This window comes from Biomphalaria glabrata, chromosome 16 (assembly GCF_947242115.1).
Source record: "Biomphalaria glabrata chromosome 16, xgBioGlab47.1, whole genome shotgun sequence".
Taxonomy (NCBI): domain Eukaryota; kingdom Metazoa; phylum Mollusca; class Gastropoda; family Planorbidae; genus Biomphalaria; species Biomphalaria glabrata.
In genome coordinates this window covers 280,054-300,354 of record NC_074726.1, presented here as the reverse complement: position 1 = coordinate 300,354, position 20,301 = coordinate 280,054, and the positions used below count along the sequence as shown (strand labels likewise).

At 35.4% G+C, this 20,301-nt stretch overlaps 1 pseudogene; it reads left to right on the top strand.

The window, feature by feature from the left end:
• The window catches only part of LOC129923406 (dynein axonemal heavy chain 6-like), a 79,254-nt pseudogene extending 70,253 nt beyond the window's left edge, over positions 1–9,001 (top strand).
• The last annotated feature ends 11,300 nt before the right edge of the window (positions 9,002–20,301 follow it).

Genomic DNA, 20,301 nt, shown 5'->3' with positions numbered 1-20,301 from the left:
ATTTAATCTATTTTTGAAGGTATTTACTATCCACCTCTTGTCAAGACATTGGCTACTGTCAAGGCTTACATTGAATCTCTACCACTTATAGATGAGCCAGAAATGTTTGGGCTCCATGAGAATGCAAACATAGCCTTTCAGTTGAATGGAACCAATGCTTTACTTGGTAAGACTGTGTTTGTTTTGCTAATGCTAGTGTAGAAACAAAAACAGTCGCAATTTACTGCTATATACACTTACACTGGTTTTGTTTTGAAATACTTTAGTTAAGAATATGATTCATTGTCATATAATAAATTGGCATATAATCTTTTTTACACTGCTTTATTATAGCTTACAACATTGTAGCTATCAGTGAGTCTTATGCTCTATGGACAGACTCCTTTGCCACTTTTCTCTCTAAAAAGATTCAGATTGTGGGTCGTTTAGAACTTGCTTTTTGTTGATCTCAGGAGAACCACATTTGATAATGTTCAAGAAGAATATTCAAACCAGTTCGAAACTCTTGCTTTATATATCTGTTTTGCTCACCTATTACCTTGAGCTTACTGTTTTGTTAGCAGCACTAATAAATCAATTGATTCTTCTCATTCAAATAAATCAACAAAAAAAGGGTGGGTTGTTTGGAATTTAAGACAAAAATTTTTGTTCATGCAGAACTAAAGGAGTAAAACAAATTTTTATCTAGCTACAATACTTGATGTTCAACCGAGAATCGTAGCAGCTGATGGTGGGATGTCAAATGATGATATTACTTATGAACTTGCTGAGGCTGTCCTGGATCGATTGATTGACAAACTGGATATTGAAAGAGCGAATCCCAATATGTTTACAGTACGTACTAATATTATTAGTTCCAAGTAAAAATGGTAGTTTTTAATTCTTAGTACTTACTTTACTTACAGTCCATCACCCCTATTGAAGTATGGGCCACCAGCAATGGATTTCCATATTCCTTTATCCTAGGCCATCCTTTTAATTCTTAGTACTTACTTTACTTACAGTCCATCACCCCTATTGAAGTATGGGCCACCAGCAATGGATTTCCATATTCCTTTATCCTAGGCCATCCTTTTAATTCTTAGTAGGCCTTTCTGTTTCTAATATTGTTAGTGATCCTATCGTTCCATAGTTCCTAGTATTACATGATAGTCTTTTAGTTCTTGTGATGCTTTATTGTTTAGCTTTATATAGTAGTGTCTTAGTTTTTATCATGCAATACCTAATATAATAGATTGCTCTCTTGGCATGCAATAATACCTAACAGTAGATTGCTCTCTTAGCATGCAATAATACCTAACAGTAGATTGCTCTCTTAGCATGTAATAATACCTAACAGTAGATTGCTCTCTTAGCATGTAATAATACCTAACAGTAGATTGCTCTCTTAGCATGCAATAATACCTAACATAATAGATTGCTCTCTTAGCATGCAATAATACCTAACATAATAGATTGCTCTCTTAGCATGCAATAATACCTAACATAATAGATTGCTCTCTTAGCATGCAATAATACCTAACAGTAGATTGCTCTCTTAGCATGCAATAATACCTAACAGTAGATTGCTCTCTTGGCATGCAATAATACCTAACAGTAGATTGCTCTCTTAGCATGCAATAATACCTAACAGTAGATTGCTCTCTTAGCATGCAATAATACCTAACAGTAGATTGCTCTCTTAGCATGCAATAATACCTAACAGTAGATTGCTCTCTTAGCATGCAATAATACCTAACAGTAGATTGCTCTCTTAGCATGCAATAATACCTAACATAATAGAATGCTCTCTTGGCATGCAATAATACCTAACATAATAGATTGCTCTCTTAGCATGCAATAATACCTAACATAATAGAATGCTCTCTTGGCATGCAATAATACCTAACATAATAGAATGCTCTCTTGGCATGCAATAATACCTAACATAATAGAATGCTCTCTTGGCATGCAATAATACCTAACAATAGATTGCTCTCTTGGCATGCAATAATACCTAACATAATAGATTGCTCTCTTAGCATGCAATAATACCTAACATAATAGATTGCTGAATGTGAAAACTACTACATTATTAAAAGCTTCTTATTTAAAGAAAAACAACATAATAGTGCATACAATATTTTTTAAAATATCAAAAACCATGTTGTTGTTTTTTCAATAATATTAGATATGCTTAGTAGTAATTGACAAATTGATTGCAAAATATTGTTTCTTTATTCACTAGCCTGACGCCATAGTATTGATGCAAGAAACTGAAAGATTCAATAAGCTGCTTATAATAATCAAGGTACATGTTAATAAGATATAAATATAGAATAATTAATGAGTATGTTTTATAGTATTGTATACAAAGACCTTAATGATATTATAAAAGGTTTAATGTAAACAAAATCTGAAGTCTAGATTTATTTAACGAATAGTTCACGAGGCGAATTGCAAGAAGATTGCTTATGATATGATTTAGACACAGAATAAGTTCCCCTTTCAGACTTTGCAATCTTTATGGCAGATTGGTCATCTATTTTGCTGGCCAAGGTTAACGAGCAGGGTATCATGTGGCCAGCACAATGACCTACCGCCTTTTCTTTCCCCAACTAAAGTCAGAATTTGGATTAGAATTAAAATTAGAATTAAATTAAAATTAGAATTTGGTGGACTCAGGGGCGTCCTAAAAATCACAAATCCAAGCACTTAACCACTCAGCCACCGTGCCCTCAATATCTCATGTAGTGAAATCAAAAATTCTTAACTGGCCGTTTCTTGTAAAAGCAAGTTGGTAGCTCCATTCAATTTTCTAGGCTTTCAATGCATTCAACAACTTGAAAAAATTACTCTGGAATCCTCGATACACTATAATGAATCTCCACCCTGGGACGAAAGCCCTCTTCCTACTATAAGGCACCATATTGAAAACATAAAAAGAAAATCTGACTACAGACCAACAGAGCTCAAGGAAATAGTGAACTGTTTTCTACAAACCAATTATCCTAGCAATCAGTGGATCAGAGTTTACAGGGACGGCTCATCCCATAAAGCCACCACAAATGGAGGAGCTGGAATACTCATCGAATGGCCAGATGGAGGAAAACTAGAAAAATCCATTGCAACTGGAGAGCTCTCTGACAGTCACAGAGCAGAAAGGGAAGCACTAGCACTAGCTGCTACCATGCTAGCAAATCATCCAAGTTCCCCACACAGTCAGATTGTCTTTCTAACTGATGCGAAAACAACCCTCCAAAGCTTGCAAAACTCTGATTCCTCTTGTATTAAAAACCTCAGAACAGCACTTACAAAACTCAACAAAACAGCAAAAAAACTGTTATTCAATGGATACCAGAATAGAAAATACCCAGCAATAACTGTTGGAATTCTCGTGATAATGGTGAAATGATAGTAAGTCAGAGCTTCATTTTAAGAGATAATTTGGTCAAGTTTTTTTTAATTTATTTTTACTCCTTTAGACATCATTAGAACAACTGAAAAAAGCCATCAAAGGTTTCGTAGTGATGAGTGAGGAATTGGAGAATGTATACAATGCTTTTTTAAATAACCATGTAAGTAATTTATTGTTTACATTTAGAATGAACATAGATCTATCTGTTAAATTTTAGTCTTATTTTTCCCAAAAAACTTCACACATTTTATTGGAAGCTTCAACTTAAAGTCAGCTTCTCTTACACTAATTTAGTTCAAAAAGAAGATAATAATGTCCAACCTGAATTCATCCTGTTACCCCCTGGCTCATGTGAAACAGAGCTTAAAATTCTTTTAACTCATTGTTTTTCTTTTCCTTGCTGATTCAAGCAACCCTTTTCATTCTCAAATTGTTCTTGGAAAGAAAGATTATTTATATTAATTTGTTCTAGCATATGGAATAAGAAATGTGTCTTTAGCCTTTTGTCTCTTGAGTATTATATTAGATAATGTTATTGTACTTGCAAGCTATAATTTAGTGTTTTAGGTATTACTACTACTTTGTTTTCTAGTGTTTTGTCTTGGAATTCCTCTAAATGTTTAGTGATATCCTAAGGTGCTAATTTAGTTTAATGTAAGTATCCATTTGTGATATGCCTCATAGCTCTATATGACATCTTTTAGATTCTTTATCTATCACATGTTGAAGGATCCCCCAAATTAAGATGCAATTTTGCATAGTGGTTTAAGGTGAAATAGAATTTTGTTGTGATATTACTGTCTGATTTGCAAACATTTATGATAAACTATAGTCTTTTTTTTGATTTATTATGTCAATATGGGAATTCCAAGACACTGGTAGCTTTTCATTTATTTAGGTATTTTGAGTTTCTAGTCCTCACTCTTCATTCAATGTATCATAACATTAAACATTCATCAAGTCAATATATGAATTGATGTAGTGGTGTTTCTTGTTTGACATAATTGATAAACTGTGTCAGGGGGCCAGGACAGATAAGGCAAGGCTTTAAAATACAACCTGACACATGTATGGATCAACTTTCCATTTATTATGTTTTTTCTAACAAAATCATTGTTGTGTAAATTATATGACTTACTCAACTTCAATAGATTTTTAATTTGGTTAGGGTTATTTCTTTCTGTTTGTAAAGCACAAGTTTCTTGCTTTATAGCAAGTTTCTTGAATTATAGTCCAATTCCTTTTGTGGATCAGGGGGAGACAATGGGTTGCCTTCAGGCACTCAGCAAACACGTTTGGAATAAAAATCAGCCCCCCCCCCCCTCTTCCTCTCGATGGGTTGCCACGGAATTCTTGTTACTCAGCCACACATCTCACATATTATAACAAAAAAGAAAAATAGAACTTCAATGAAAATAAATTATGGAATATCTTAAATCAACTGTGCTTACTAATGGTTTAAACTTATCCAGAGTTTTCCAAATCACTAATGTGTTTTATGTAACAGTAATAATCAAATAGTTTTAACAATATGTTTAGAAGCACTTTAGTATATTTGATACACATTTTCAGGTCCCAGAATTATGGGCCAGAAACGCTTATCCTTCGTTAAAGTCTTTAGCATCTTGGGTTAAAGACCTGATAATGAGGTGTTGTTTTATTGACAATTGGATCAATAATGGACCTCCTAAGTCTTTTTGGTTGTCTGGCTTCTTCTTTCCACAAGGTTTGTAATTTTGTTGGGAAGTTGTAGATCTAAATGTCAGATACTTACAATATCTTTTCACAAAGTTTTATGTGTCCTATAAACATCATGAAAATGTGTTTGAAAATAAATTACTGTGCTACCTGTTTTTTCGGAGTATTATGTTTCTTAAGCTGTAACGTAACATGATTGGGTATGACTTTATTGCCCTATATTAAAGGATGAGTTTTGATCTTCCCATTTATGATCACCTTGATTTAAGGCAACTGCAGATGATTGCTGTTACAAAGCTAAAGTGTCAAAACCATGTCAGGAACAAGGGAAATATAAAAAGTACTTTTAAAAAACTAATAGCATTACTTATTTTGAATCAATAATCTAATTAATTTTTAACAGAGCTAGACTAATAATAATAAACTTGTGCAATTGGAAATACTTTAATTAGTTGTTTTTGTTTATTGCCACTTTAATGCTAATAGCTTGCTCAGTGCACTATGGTCCAATAAGTTTCTGTTGGGGAAGGGGTTGAATCTGGGAGAAAGTTTTGGTGCTGCCCTTTCAAAACCAATTTTTTTTTTTTTAAAGTAAGAAAGTTGCTTGATTCTGTATTTGAAATGGAGGTCTCAAGTATCTAGGATGAAAGGCGTACTAGTCACTGAGCTGATCAAGTACTGATAAAAAATAGAAGGTTTTACAGTCTTAAAAAAGATGTGTCGCCTTATTCTCTACACAAGGCTTATCTCACTTAGCTTAGTACATTTAGGACTAATAATGAGAAGGCTTGTATTTGAGTCTCAAGGAGGAGTGCAGTATTTCACTCGGCTGGGCTGTCCTAGCTGTGACCTACATATTTTGCCACACCCAATGCAGACATAATTGTTGTAGACATTGCTGTGATCCGTTTAGGTTCTCTTTCAGTAGTTTGTTTTGATTGTAAAATGTTTTACATGTTTTGGATGTTCCTTCAGAGTTGAAGATAATTACTTCCTAGTCCAAACCTCCCGCAGGACGACGGGGGATGGGAGCGGGCAGGGTTTGAACCCTGGATCATCGATAAATCTGAACGACAGTCCAGCACGCAAACCGCACGACCAGGCAGCCAGTTAACTTCTGTCCTCTGTAGATTTCCTTTAGATCTCAAATTATGTATTCTTCTGCCTTTGTAATAGACCTACTGCTGTCTTGTTCACAATAAGCCTGCTGTCTGGTAATTAACTATTTGCTTAATTTTGTGATTGATTCATGTGTTGTCATCAACAATCAATAATTGTGCTCATTTTCAATTTGGTTTAAGAATGGGAAGTAGAAGAAAAATGTGTAAAAGATTCCACTTGTAGTATTTAGTTGGCAAACATTTTTTTTTAAAACAGTAAAAAAAAGAAATTCAAAACTTATTGAAGACTATATCTTCTATTTATTTACAGGTTTCTTGACTGGAACTCTTCTAAATTTTGCTAGAAAGTACAACCAGCCTATTGATCATCTCTCATTCAAGTTCATTCTCCTGCCATATTCTAGAGAAGAAGCACTAGTTATGGAGCAGTTGAGTACAGTTAAAAAGGGCGAAACAATACCTATGGATCAAAATGTAAACTCTTAGTTAAAATCAAATTATTTCTCTAATAAATCAATATTTATTTTTAAAACAATGGTTAAATCAGTTTACGAAATCAAAATATAGAACTTCAAAATTAAAATATAGAACTTCAAAATTAAAAACACTAACAAATGATCAGACTTAATATGGAAATATAGGAATTAAAAAAAAAATTAGAGAAATTTAATTAAACTTTTGTTGTTTTCTCCTCCTCGTCCTCTGTCAGAGTTTAATTTTATCATAACATAATGAGGAACCTAAATGCTTCCCAGGGGGTGTGGTGGTCAAATGGTTAAGGGCTTGGCATCCGAACCTGAGGGCCAGAGTTCGAATGTCAGTGAAGGCTGGGATCTTGAATTTCAGGATATTTAGGGCGCCCCTGGGTACACCCAACTCTGGGGAAAGTAAAGGCTGTTGGTTGTTGTGCTGGCCACATAACACCCTGCTCGTTAACCGTTGGCTTAGAAACAGATGACCTTAACATCGTCTGCCCGTGTAGAAAACATGGTCGGAAAGGGGGAAACTTTTACTTTACTTAAATGTTTCCCAAACATGTTTAATTTAAAAAAAAAACAGCATATCTAGTAAACTTATATTTCAATCCTATCTATTTTCAGTTGGATGTTCCTGATGATGGAGTGCTTGTACATGGACTCTATATGGATGGTTTTGCCTGGGACTGGGATCACATGACTGTTGGTGACCAATTGAAAGGCCAGATGCAGGCAAAGTAAGAGCTCATAAAAAAAGGCCACATTGGCATTAATGTTTGCAACACGATCTTATTAATATTGTATACAACTTTCATTCAGCTACATATCATCTAGCTAAATGAACCAATACTTAAATACTCTTAGATAGTACAACATGGGGCAAACTAATAGCCTGTAAAGCCACAAACTTGACATGTATTGCAGTGTGTGTCTTGTAATGGATATAACAAACAAAATGTATTTTAGTTAATATCTACTTTTTCATTGTATTCAATATTTAACTGTAACTCCTTCCTCCTTTCTACTGTCTGAATAGAAGCCATCTGTCTTCTACTGACTGAATAGAAGTCATCTGTCTTCTACTGACTGAATAGAAGTCATCTGTCTTCTACTGACTGAATAGAAGTCATCTATCTTCTACTGACTGAATAGAAGCCATCTAACTTTTACTGACTGAATAGAAGTCATCTGTCTTCTACTGACTGAATAGAAGCCATCTAACTTCTACTGACTGAATAGAAGCCATCTGTCTTCTACTGACTGAATAAAAGTCATCTGTTTTCTACTGACTGAAGTCATCTTACTTCTACTGACTGAATAGAAGCCATATAACTTCTACTCACTGAATAGAAGCCATCTGTATTCTACTCACTGAATAGAAGCCATCTGTCTTCTATTAACTGAATAGAAGTCATCTTACTTCTACTGACTGAATAGAAGCCATCTAACTTCTACTGACTGAATAGAAGTCATCTGTCTTCTACTGACTGAATAGAAGCCATCTAACTTCTACTGACTGAATAGAAGCCATCTAACTTTTACTGACTGAATAGAAGTCATCTGTCTTCTACTGACTGAATAGAAGCCATCTAACTTCTACTGACTGAATAGAAGCCATCTGTCTTCTACTGACTGAATAGAATTTGTCTTGTCTTCTACTGACTGAAGTGAAGTCATCTCTCAGTGCTCGTTGAAGTTCAAAAAGCAAGTTTGAAAACATGTTTCAACTATAAAAAAAATGACTGACAAAATGGAAGATCCAAAATAATGCAAACAAATATTGTTAGACTTAGAGAAAGTGATGACAGAAATGAAACCAAGAGTGTCCTAGTCTCATCACAATTTATGTGAACATGACTGTTATACACACTACAAAAAATTCAGCCTGAAGAAAAAAAAATAAAATTAACTCAACTACATAGGACAATGTAATTTAGAAATGCATTCCCTGGAAGATGAAAATCTGAACCAGCGACACAGACCCAAGTAGAATAGTTCTAAAAAATGTTGCTCAGATCTGTGCTTTCTTCATAAGACACTGGCCTCAAGCTAACCTTAATAAAAGTGTAAAAAGAACTATGCAGTTTGAAACATGTAGGACTATTTATGACCTCCATCAATTGACCATAATATAAAAAAAAAGAAACAACTTTCTGTTTTGATAGTCATATTGAGGGGAACAAATCAGAAAAAAAGAAATTACTGCTTTCATTATTTCTATACAAATTGAGTCATCTTTAATTCTTTGTTTCTAAATGATATCCAGTTTGCCTGTCATGCACATGGATCCACTTTCTATCTTTTGTTAACTCCTACCATAGCTTTCATGGGCATGTCTGGTTAAGTCTTGCTACAGCTCTCACAGGTTTATTTTCTCCAAGACCTAACTTGTTTATTTTAAGATCTAGCTCTCACTTGTTTCTTCTTTGTACATCTCTCACTGATTTACTCTGTATATAGATATACAACATTTTTTCCTGTTCATAACAAGATTGGTTAAATATCAAGATAGATTTTTTTGTTCAATCGTTTCTGTAGCTAGTACAATTAGTCTTTCTGTAGCTAGTACAATTAGTCTTTCTGTAGCTAGTACAATTAGTCTTTCTGTAGCTAGTACAATTAGTCTTTCTGTAGCTAGTACAATTAGTCTTTCTGTAGCTAGTACAATTAGTCTTTCTGTAGCTAGTACAATTAGTCTTTCTGTAGCTAGTACAATTAGTCTTTCTGTAGCTAGTACAATTAGTCTTTCTGTAGCTAGTACAATTAGTCTTTCTGTAGCTAGTACAATTAGTCTTTCTGTAGCTAGTACAATTAGTCTTTCTGTAGCTAGTACAATTAGTCTTTCTGTAGCTGGTACAATTAGTCTTTCTGTGAATATGAAGAGGATTCCTGAATGTCTCAATCATTTCTGTGTTGAGAACATCCTCATTTGCACAGCTATTCATTCAAAAATTCATTTAGGAAATGGACTAAAGTCATGCCTACTACATACCCAGCCCAGCAGAGTTTGGACTTTTTTTTTTAAAGTATGGACACTGTTTATTTGAGATGTATAGGATCTTACTATTACATGTGAAATTTTTCTTAGGAGGCACAGATCAAAAAAGAGTTCAGCTATTGAATGTGTCAAGACTATAGAGACCATGGCTTATAAAAGTGAGGGAAGAACTGTGGACTTTCAGCTTTGTTGATGCTGAGTCCTCGCCTTGGCCCTCCTTGTTCTTGAAGTCTACCAAATGCTGCACTAGCATGTGTAACAAAAAGTTTGTTTAATCATCTATATTAGCATATATTGTTACAGTGCTCCCCAACTGGACAAATTATTGCATGTTGACTCTTTGTTTTCTACATTTTGGATGTTCCTTTAGAAATGGAGATTGTTACCTCTTAGCTCATTCCTCCTACATGGCAGGCTTTGAACTCAGGACTAGGTTGATGACAATCCAAAGTGCATACTGCTCAACCTATCGATCAATGACCTGACATCAGGCAGTTTATGGTCATAGTATTTCTGGTTCCATGCCTACTGTGTTTGTGAAGCCAAAATGTGTACAAGGATAAGTTCTGCTTCATTTGAGGCATTCAGGGTGCAAGCATCAGTCAATAGCAAATCTCTAATGCAGACATATTTTTGTCTTCAGTCTCTGTGTGTTGAATAGACCTGCATCAGAGAGAGATATAAGATGTCATAGTATTACTATAAGGCTTCTAGCCGTGTTGTTGGTGTTTCAGGAACTCTCAGATTTATTCATTGGTTTCATCAAATCAATAATGGTGTTTGCATTTCAGATTTATTCATTGGTTTCATCAAATCAATAATGGTGTTTGCATTTTGGCTGTGCTAGTCACAGTATATAGAGTGCATGTGATCTTTCTAGTGGTTTTCCAGTGTAAAGATTGTAATTGAGGTTTTTGATAAGTTCCTGTTTGCTTTCTGTTTTTTTTTTTAGCTTTAGTACATCCATTGGTTTAACATGATTGGTTTCCTGAAGCTGTCCATTTTCTTTACAGCTTAGTTTTAATATATGTCCAGATCTCAGCTCAGCACATAGTTTTTGTGATTGTCTGACAATAGTTAGGTATAGATCTATTTGATGCCACTGTTTGGGATACATTCAAGGGAACTGAAAAAGTGTATATGTTATGATTATAAAGTAAGGTAAAGTTCATCTTTCAGACCTTGTGGTCTATAGGGCAGATAATGTAAAGGTCATCTGTTTCTGTGGCCTATGGGTGTCATGTGGCCAGCACAACAACCAACCGCCTTTACTTTTCCCCAACAAATGTCAGGTACCCATTAGAGCTGGGTGGACTCAGAGGCACCAGAAGATCCCAAAAAATTAAAATCTGTCTTCACCAGGTTTCGAACCCTGGACCCCAGTCATCCACCGTGCCTCCTATGTTATGATTATGAGCTGAGCGTATTTCTAATAGCAATATGCCATTACTTCTATACAATGGCCGATGACATGTTTGCCCAGAAAATGACTTCAGGTTGTCCAATCAAATTATGTATTTCAATACTGGTATAGTAGGCTTATCTGGTTTCTTTGTTTGTTTGAGTAGAAGCTTTCTTTGATGTAGTATGGATTGGACCTACTGTACTTTATAGAAAGCTAGACATGTTTTCTATTCTTTCCTATATGTTGACTGAAACAAGAGATGCACTATTTTGAGAAATGATGTTAACAAAATGCTAAAACAAAAAATAAGAAACTTTAAAAAAAAATCAACCATTTAGTAGTAGAAATTACTGAATTTAAAATTATGATCAGGCTTCAGTGCCTGCTTTAGCATTTTTTTTTAATTGCTGGCATTTAATGTCTATTTTTTTATGTTCTTATTTCATCATAATTAATTTTATTTTACACTTTTTTTTTTCTGATTTTAAATAATAAGCATAAAGTTATATTTATATATAATAATAAAAGGCTAAAATAGGCAATAATTTATTAGGGTTAATGACGAAATGTGTTCACATTGACATTTCTAAGATTACCTTTGACCATTCAATAGATTGGTTTTTAATATTAAGTAGATTTAAAAAGTGTTTTATTTGTGTAAGATTGCAGCATACAAAACAGATTGGCTGACATCTAGGGGTGTTTTTGTGTTTTAGAATATTGTTATTATTGATTCATGTAGGGGTAATTGTGCGTGCAATCAGCTGACACTGATAGCACAGGCCAGAACTCAGTGAGTGGTCTACTGTGATGAGGGATGACACTTCAGGAATGATCTGTATTCTGAATACTATATATATGTAATTCATGATGATAGTCTTATGATCATCAATCACTTTCTAGAAGGTCTTTGAGAACCCTATATAAAGAACAAAGGTGTCAATCTAGATGATTCATGATTGAGGGTCTCACAATTCATTGTGAAGGCAATAGGAAACAGTTAAATCCAGGATGAGGTGGAAAGGCCTGTAGAGTTTGGTACAGCTGTACAGAGGCTTAGACTGCAGTACAGTTATTGTTCAGTATTCAGTATTGGCTGTGTATTTATTAGACATTAAAGTGTTACATTATTTGGAGCCTGAGTTGTGAAGTTCTTTAAGTTGGTTATGTTGTGTTGGCAGAAATCCTGGATAGAGTCTTTATAATATTATATATCCTTTTTTTTTTTTTTTTGTCATTCCTTTGGAACTAGCAGCTGCCAGGTGAGGGGCTTCTTTGTGGATGACAAGATCTTCTAACCAAGATTATAGCTTCAGGCTTTGATTTCATACAAGTTAATAACCCTATAGATGTAGTTTTATAATAATAGGCAGTAATATTCTTTATGCAATGATGTTAGGAGCCTCTGCCCTGGTCTATTATATTCACATTTTTAGAGAAAATTAAAAAATAAAAGTTTTTTTTAGCTGCTGCACCCTAGGTGTATAGTATGATCTATAAATAAAAAAAAAATGTTTTGTTTAAAATGTTTTACATGTTTCGGATGTTCCTTCAGAGTTGAAGATAGTTTACTTTATAGTCCAAACCTCCCGCAGGATGACAGGGGATGGGAGCGGGCAGGATTTGAACCCTCGACCATCGATAAATCCGAACGACCAGGCAGCCATCCAAATATTTGTACTCCACTGTTTTGACTTTGCTTTCCTTGTTTCTTTGGCAGGACATTCTACTAACTTTGTTGTAACTGTCCACCTTCCTTCAAGCAACACACAAGATTACTGGATAGCCAAAGGTGCAGCACTCTTATGTCAAATTTCTGATTAATTTTGCTTACAGATAAGTTGTAAAGCATTTAACAATAAAAACAATGTCCATTACAAATGGTTCTCTAGTTATTACTTTGTGTTTGTTCTCCTGTTTGTTTGTTTGTAGGCTTACACAATGTTAGATATGTTAGTGAGCAACTTTCTTCTCTGATCACTATCTAGAACATCTTGTGTTCATATCACAAAAATAAAGTCTTGAACTACTTTAAGATAATTATATTTTTTACCACTATAAAAATGAAGTAAAAAATTCTTTATAAAAATTTCTATTTAGTCATAATAAAATACAATTTGTATACATTGAGCTACTCTGACACATGAAAGAAAATAATATGAGACTATGTATCTGTACAGTTGAAATTATATGATCCAGGCATTCAAATCCACTCTCATTCAGTCAGAATCACATTGCATGGTTAAGCAATAAATTATTCTCAAGGTCCGCAAAGTTGTAATTGTTGGAAGTGGTAATGGATATAAGCAATCCACTACCTATATCTGCTTCCTAATGGCATACATCTCAAATAGCCTTTGACAACCAGTCTAATTCATGTGTGGCTCATATATTTGAGTCCGGTGAAAGTTGGTTTGGTTCTTAGTGGGGTATCATACCATGCCCTCAACTGTAGAAAATCAACTGTGCAAGAATTATGGGTGTGATACTAAATGTATAGCGCAATGAGTACTGGTCATTTAAAGTATAAATATTTATTGTACTCGGGTCATTTAAAGTATTGTTACGATCTTCTCTACCAGGCCTTCTGCAAACACTACTTAACTACAAAACTCAGCACATCTAACTCAAGAAGTTGACAACAAGAGCTTCTAGTAACAAAGTGGCGGTTTAATGACAATTACATCAACAGCCAATTCAACACAATTGGCTACATCAAATTCAAATGCTTTAACACAATAGAACTGCCTAACTTAACAAGTCTCTCTAGCTCGTACAGCTACATTTTCGAAGGTACCAAAGGTACCACAGTCCTTATGCCTTGCTCTTCTGGACTCAACTGTCTCTTGTTACACACCGTGCATCTCGGCCGTTAAGGCTCTTGATCACATGACCACAACACATGTCATACTTGCGTGAACTAGCAGTACTGTCCCTTGTCTATCGACACCCGTTGACCTGTGTGATTGACCTGAGTCGTGTGTATCAGTAGGCCGCACACACATTAACCCTTTCGGTCCGCCACTGGAGTTACTACAGTATAATAAATAAATATTTATATTCAACTTGATGGAGATGACACAGAAGTCGACTCTCTGATAATATTATTATAGACCGCACAAACTAATAAGCTTCAGGCAGATGGGGCTCGTTAGCCTTGGTGAACAGGATACTGTATAGAGACTTGAATTGATGCATTCATGATTACATAACTTATTGTATTTAAAGGCTGGTATAATAGAAATATGGAGTGTCCCGGCTTGGCCTCCGGTCTTTGCATAAAAGAAGGTGTATCATGGTTCCAGTTAAAAATCTTACCTTTCCTAATTTTTATATTGAGGATTAACAAAACTCCCACGGGATGTCAGGAAAGGTTTGAACCCGGGATTTTCCAGACCACATATCACTAGACAATATCCCACGACCAGGCAGCCATCCGTAGTTTCATAGCTCACACTATGCACAATAATAAAGTGATATATTATTTATTGCATATGTATGTTTGTGTTTCACATATGTTGGCTTGAGCATGTTTGTTTATTAAGTGGAACATTTTTTAAATGGTTAATTTAATTTTATTAATTTATGGACTATCCAGCTATATATAGGCCTGCTACATTTAGTGAGGTCTTGTCTTCAATTGTTTGCCTTTATCTGTGCCAATAGAAATTCCTGTTACCAAAATCGTCCTTACCCAAAATAATTTTTTTTCAATTAAATCTACCTTTTAAAAGTTTCTTAGCTTTTACAGACATTTTAGCCTAAAAGTCTTTTGGAAATAGAAATCAATGGATCTAATTTAATGCGCTTGGCAGAGCTCGAAAATAATATAGGGGGGAGTGAAGCTTGATCCTAATAAAATGACCATATGTCCATGCGACCAAAAAAAATTAATGCAACATTACCAATACCAAGCAAGGTTGACTCATCCAGCTGCACAGCCATAGAATAGGTCAGCTTGTGTGTGTGTGTGTGTGTACTGTATCGTTATGAACTGTTTTGTCATTCGTATGTAAAAAGCCTTAGTGTTCTATATATATGTCAGCGATGATAAAAATGTAAAAAAAACAACAAAAGGAACACGAAAGGTCATCTGACGTCATCGAGACGTACATAGAAGTCTAACTTATAGAGCGCTGGTTGTAAGTATGTATGTGTTCCGTGTGCGAATATTATTCGTATTTGCATCTATATTATTATGGTTACAGTAGTTACTTGAGGTGGTCAGTCCTAGACAAACAATTTTCATTTGATTGGGTCTATAAAAATTATCTTGTCTGAAAACAGAACATAATAAAATACTCAGAAAGACAGATGGGTAAAACACATTACTTGTTCCATATGCTAGGACAAATGTGTACTAGTGCTCCTTTTCAATAGTGTTACTAGAGCATGGAATGGGTTGTCTGAATCAGCCAGGAAAAGCTATGACTTAGCAAATACTAAATCACTAATTAACTAGCATAACTGTATTCTCACAGGCCGTAATTATATTTTCTTTTGAAGTAACGTCTGTAATTCATCAGATAAGACAGGCGCAGTCGACGCAAAAAAAAAAAAAGAACTTAGACCCCAGAGAACCTGCTTTTTTGTGGCAAAATATGCAGTTCGCAACTGGGTCTACTTGGCCACTTTAAGGGCAGGAGAAACACTCAAAAATGATAGTTTTGGGGGAAAAAATGTGTATTTGTACACTTGTATTCGTATGTGTATCTATATCGTGCATCTATATTGTTATTGTTACAGTAGTTACTTGAGATGGTCAGTTCTAGACAAACAATTTTCATTTGATTGGGTCGATAAAAATTATCTTACATATTACAAACGTTACTTCAAAAAGGAAAATAATTACGTCATATCACGTGTCAATCTAGTACCAAGTGTCTGCAGTCAATCCCGCAACGTGTCATACAGCCCAAAAGTATCTCCGTGCTTCAACACAGCCATCGCGTGTGTCCATTAGCGCACGAGTTTCTCGTCAAAATAGTGTCAACATTGGCAAGACTGCACTGGGTCGGAAATAATAATAATAATAATAATTTTATTTATAAAGCGCTGTTAACAAACAAAATGTAGGCCGTGAACTGAAAAAGCACGCAGACCGTAGCTTTTGAGGGAGAAACGTGACACTACTAAAAGCGGTGAGTCCATTGAGCGCAGGGCTCTCTGGGGGACATATGGAGTAATCAGTTCGCTAAGGTACAAGGGCATCTCATTGTTATATATACACTGATGACAAAGTGTGGCGACCTTGTAATCGATTCTCGCTTTCACGGGAAGCCAATGGAGCGCGCGCAAGAGCGTAGGAAAGTAATTCAAGACATTATAATAGGTTAATGAAGGCCTGCTGACCACTGTTAAAAAATATATTATGGCAATACCATTATGTCCTCAGTACTTGCAAAGTCCTTCATTCAGAGAACAATACCAGGAAAAAGAAGAGGCAGACAGAGAAAGCGATTAGAAAACAAACATAAAAGAATGGGAGGGGCTTGTCTCTGAAAGGATAGACAGGGAAGGAGGAAGACGCTTGACCGATCATGAGTGGTGCCCCAACGGGCTAACAAACCAAGGGATAGGTTGAGGTCAATAAAGGCGCCACGACAAATGGTGCAGAGACAGCTGGTTCAATGACACCGAGTTAATTCCAGATCCCCCTGGCCTTAAGGTGGCGCCTAGGTAGAAATGTTAGTGGAAGCGGATAGGCGAACATCGGGTAGTGAGCCTCGCTTCTGTCCGTTTTTTTTTTTTGTTTGTTTTTTAGTTTGTTTTTTTTTTTAAATGTCTTTGTAACATTGTTTTTTTTTTTTGTTTTTTTTTTTGGTGCTTTTTAAAAATGTTATTTTTATGTTTTTGTTATTTTTTTTTCAATGTTTTCCAGTGCCTAAAGAGAGAATCTTTAGTCACCTTCAGCCCATTGTAGGCCTACAAATATTCGTGCCCCTAATGCTATCTTCAATTTTTTTTTTAATACAGTTTTGTAGAAACAAAGGGAGGATACTAGAATCAAAGCATACCAAACGACGAGAGAGAGAGGAAGAGAAACACAAAAAGAGAAAGAAAAAAATAGAGATGTTGACATTGTGTTGATGTGTATGTGTTTGTGTGTAGAGTTATTCCCCTTGGTAAGAAACCTCCTATTGTTGTGCGTGTTATGTAAGAGTGTGTTATTAAAGCAGTGTTTCTCAAACTTTTTTGTTTGGCGGCACAGTAAAAAGAACTACAAAAGTTTCGCGGCACATCACGAAGAGCAACAGTTGTTTTATAATAAAAAGAAAAAAATATATTACCTGTTTTTAAGTAATATATTTAATGTTAAGGGTGTGCATGTTTTTGAGAGCAAATGTGATCTAATCGAGGCTCCAGAGTCGACAAACAAACTCACATTTCATCGTCTATTGTAAGAAGTCTCTCTCTTTTCTTAGACTTGATTTCAGTCAGTGCTCAAAATCCAAACTCACAAAACCATGAAGATGCAAATGGAAGAATTATTTTGATTGCTTTTATAAACTGATTGCAGGATATAACTTGTTGATTGAAATCTAAAACACATCCAGGCTTTTCTCTGCAAAACTTGACTTAAGAACGGCATCGTTGCTTTAAATCAATGAGCTTCTCTGCTTCTTCAGTTGTCAAATTTGTAGCTTCATTGTTTCCAAATGGATAACTGACCCATCCATTCTCATTACTTCCAAGTGTTGAAAATTAATGCCACAATGCTGACTGCAAGTGTGTCAAAGTGTCCAGAATTTCGGGGGTGATTTCTTTAGTTGAAGCACATTCATTGTAAGTAGGAAAGCAGTCGAAGACTCCTTTCGAGATCTTACTTTGTCACAAAGACAATTTTTCACCAAATGATTCAGTTTGAGGATGCAGTGATGATGGTTTCCGATGGTCCTTGAATTTAATTTGTCAAATAAATCAGAGAGAAACGTCACATTAACCACCAGATCTCGTCATGAATAGAAAATCCAACTTGAAATCAATCCCTTTTCTGGCAGCTTTAGGTAGTTCGTAAGTGTCTTAGCTTGTTTATTTTGTTGAGCCCTGATGTTTTCAAAAGTATTTCTTCGGTTGCGCTTTTACAGCTGGATATTTAGTTTCCAAGTGTCTCTTCAATTTGCTTGAAACAAGCGTCTCATTCGACAGAGTTGCATTGCAGATCAGACAGAATGGCAATGGTTCAGAAGATATGAAACCATATCTGGTGTAATCTTCTTTGTACCTTCGTTTGGTTCCTTGCTTTTCATTTAACGCTTTCGCAGTTTCATTCTTGCTAACGTATTTCTCCATGGATAACAATGAATAAGGCTTATTATTAATTTGTTATTATTAGCATACACCTAACCAATTTACTTGAAACACATCGCTTATTATTATCGTTACCAATTCGAGAACTGCTGTGCGTCTGCTAAGGCGGCCAACATTTTATTCATTATAATAATATATGTATAGTGGACAATTCCATAGCCTGAATAGCTAACACCCCTTTCCGTCATAATGGAAAGATCCACTACTACTACTGGTCATTGCAAGTGGAGATGTCATCGCAACGTAAAATCAAAATTTAATAGTAGGCAGACCTGTGTAACGCTGCACGTGTGGCGTTCTAAAAACTCCCGCGGCACACCTGCAAATCTTCGGCGGCACATTAATGTGCCGCGGCACACAGTTTGAGAAACATTGGTGTAAAGAAAGGACAGTTGAGTCCAGGACAGCAAGAGAAAAACTGTGCAGTACCTTGAGAGTCCTCGAAGATGTAGCTGTACGAGCTAGAGAGACTTGTAGGGATTAGTTAGGCAGTTCTGTTGTGAAGAAAAAGCATTTCTGTTAGTGTAGCCAATTGTGTTCATTGGCTGTTGTTGATGTAATTTGTCATTAAACCGCCACTTTGTTTATTGAAGCTCTTGTAGTCAAGTTGTTTTAGATGTGTTGTGTTGTTGGCAGTGTTTGCAGAAGGCCTGATAGAGAAGATCGTAACAATATAAACACACACAAAAACAAATAAGCGAAAAGTTTCGCTAAATACTCAGAACGTGCGAAGTGTTTGGGAAACACTGCACTAGAGACACAATAGCGCTGACTTTGATCTAGGTTTTCCTTCAGTGGACAGTGACTTAAAATTCCCATCTTAAAAATTAATATATGAACAAGAACACATAAAAAAATACTTTTTGAACAAAAAAACTACAAAACTTTTTGACCAAACAGACAGAGTTGATATAAGCTTTGTACAAAAAAATGTGGTTGGGGGGGGGGGGGAGTATTTGAAATCTTGGTGAAGACTGGGATTTTGAATTTCGGTCCACCCAAATCTAATGGTGACCTGACTTAATTTGGGAAAGTAAAGGCGGTTGGTCATTGTGCTGGCCTCATGACACCCTGCTCGTTAAGTGTTGGCCATAGAAACAGATGACCTTAACATCATCAGCCCCATAGATCGCAAGGTCTGAAAGGGAAACTTTCCTTTTACAATATTGAAATTTATAGTTGCGAATGTGGAGTTCTTCCCCATACCATAGAAAAGCTTTTTAAAAAGTATTTTCATATTTTGCCTTTTTTTATGTTCCTATTCTTGTCCAGATAGTGTATCCAGTACTTCTGAAAGACCTTTTTGTTCCAGGTAATTTGCATTGCTGACGAGGAGCAAGATCACTCAAAGTAATCTATGTGCGTATTCTGAAAACCAATATGTTCATTACAAACTTAAATTCCTGTATCTAAATTTATCTATCACAATGACTTTTTCAATGAAAAAACATTTTTAAACGAATCATCTGAACATGTTAAAATGTGGGTAAGTTAATAGCGTACACAAATTCTACGTTCAAACTATGTCAGCACAGTCTAGGGCCTGGCCTAGACTATTGATCAATATTTGTTTTATTAGTATTCCTTCTTACTTAGATCGATCTCAAATTACATAATTCGAGATAATTTAAAATTTAGAGCATTTAAAGCGAAAACCAGAAAGTGAGAACTTAAAATTATAAATACGAATTACAAAAAAAGATTACTTCTGCAAGAAGTTTATCTTATTGACGTCTGAAACACAAACATGGCAAGCTATAGAGTCAATATTTAACCATTTGACAACTAGAGTGGCCGGGATACGCCGCTACTGGTAGTCAACTAGCCGGAGGAAATTCCAGCTACACGTCGCCTCAGCGTGGCCCTCCGGAGGAAACGTCTAGTGGTGGAAACTA